A 2348-nucleotide genomic window follows, 5' to 3' on the forward strand; every position below is an offset into this window, starting at 1 on the left:
CATCTTTTCTGGATGGATCTGGTGAAAGGAGATGGAGATAGGATTCTTGTGAATCAATACTGATTAATTGTTACCATGACTAATTGTGACTGTCACAACCGTAAAGGTAGAGGTTTTATTATAAAAACAGAGGAGTAGTTAAACTTATTGTCCAGAAACAGAGGATCCTAGGACCATCAAGGGATAGGAGAAGAGCACATGTGGAATGTGGGACCCTATCCAGAGAGGCAGTGACACCAGAGATGGAGGCAGAGATGAGGACACAGAGAGAGGGAGCAGCTGAGGACTCTGGAATCATGGAAAGAGAGGGAATGGGCGTTGGTGGTCAGAAGGCAGGCTTGCATAATGTGCCCTTTGGTTGTTTAAATTATGATAAATTCCTGAGTGTTTTTTGTGTACAACCCCCCCCCCCCAAGAAAAGAGGGAATTGAAGTAAATACTGTTGAATAATGATGCATGGAAGACATTGTAATCAATGCAATGAAACAGTGGTGTAAAGCTGATGTTCTCCCATATAAACTATCACTCAGTTCACAATTAAACATAAAAAAAATTAAAAAAAAAATCACTATTTATGTCACCTTATCAGTCACAACTTCCCTAAACTATATTTTTATCATGTGTAAAATGGGAATAATAATGTATTAGAATACTTCAGTAGCTTGCTCTGTAATGAACTAATATACATGAGACTATTTTGTAAGGATGTTTACCTGTGTTTTATTGACTATGCAAAGACTTTTGATTGTCTGGATCATCACAAACTATGGAAAACATTGCAGAGAATAAGTATCCCGGAACACTTAATAGTGCTCATGAGGAGCATGTACATAGACCAAGAGGCATTTTATCAAACAGAACAAGCAAACATTGAATGGCTTAAAATTAGGAAAGATGTTCACCAGGATTTTTTTCAATCACTATACTTATTGAATGCATATGCTGAGCAAATAATCTGAGAAACTGGATTATAGGAGGAATATGCATGATTGCAGGAAAACACATTAACAATCTGCGATATGCAGATGATGCAACCTTACTTGCTGAAAGTGAAAAGACTTAAAATACTTACTGATAAATATCAAAGACCACACAGTCTTTGGTATAGGTTGCATCTTAATGTAAATAAAACAAATATCCTTACTACTTGACCAATACATATTATCAAGATAAATGAAGACAAAATTGAAGTTTTTAAAGACTTCGTTTTGATTAGATCAACCAACAACACTCATAAAAGCAGCAGTAAGAAATCAAATGACAGGATGGCGGATAGGGTAGCGGTTCAGTGAAGATCTCTGTCAGCAATAACACAGAATACCAGGCAAAGTGGGTTCAGGGGAGAGCTCCAAAACTCTGAACCACATATATAGAAATATTTAAAAAGTTTGAAGGCTTATAGCTATTGGAACTTGTAGCAGAAGCAAGAAATCTCAGACTTTTGAATTTGCCGGGCTCAGTGGCCCCAAACTGACAATTTGGGTGAGACCAAATGGCAAGACCAAGTGGAGAGCAAGAAGACCACCACAAACAAATGCCTGCAGGAACCTCGGAGAAAAAGGGAGGCAATATTCTTTGTTTGGTTTAGTTTTCTTCTGATTTTCTTTCTTGTTATCTGTTCATTGGCCTCTCGCTGTCTGTGTATCTACACTCTGGTGACTAGTGGGGGTTCCTGAGCAAGTGAACATCCCCACCCCCACCACTAGAGGTTTTTTTTACCATGCATGTGCACAGATCCTCTTAGCAGGGTAAGGTCCACTCCTGGCTTAAAATCACTGGCACCAGCAGCACAAAATGGCCACAGCCAGCCCAGAGTAGTTTATTAATAGGGAACAGGCCAGTACAGGGTCGTTTAAAAGGCCAACCCCAACTTAAAACCAACCAGCAGTGCAAAACAGCCACAGCAGGTCCTGATCTGTTTGTTAATAGGGAAAAGGCCATAACAAGGGGTATGGGGTGGGAGAGAGTCTAAAAACAAAACAAGCTGAAAATTAAATCCTGAGATACAGCATAACAACCAACAAAGGCATGTGAAATTTATAAGGAGGCTTGAAGACAAGAAGCTGAAAGAGGACATTAAAGTCATACTTATATTAGGCTACAGATTTTTTTTTTCTTCCCTCTCTCCTCTCTTCTGTTATTATAGATAACAATATCCAATCTGGGTTTTTTGTTTTGTTTTTTTCCTGTTACTCTTTTTTGTTTTTGTTTTTTGTTTCCCCTGTTATATTTAGGGGAATCATTTGCTCCCTATATTACCTGAAAAGAGACAGAAATTGCTGCCATATAGTCAAGCTACAATCACACCCTATAAAATCTGACATTCCAGGCAAGAACCAATACCAAAT

This window comes from Chrysochloris asiatica, unplaced genomic scaffold, assembly GCF_000296735.1.
Source record: "Chrysochloris asiatica unplaced genomic scaffold, ChrAsi1.0 scaffold00072, whole genome shotgun sequence".
Taxonomy (NCBI): Eukaryota; Metazoa; Chordata; class Mammalia; order Afrosoricida; family Chrysochloridae; genus Chrysochloris; species Chrysochloris asiatica.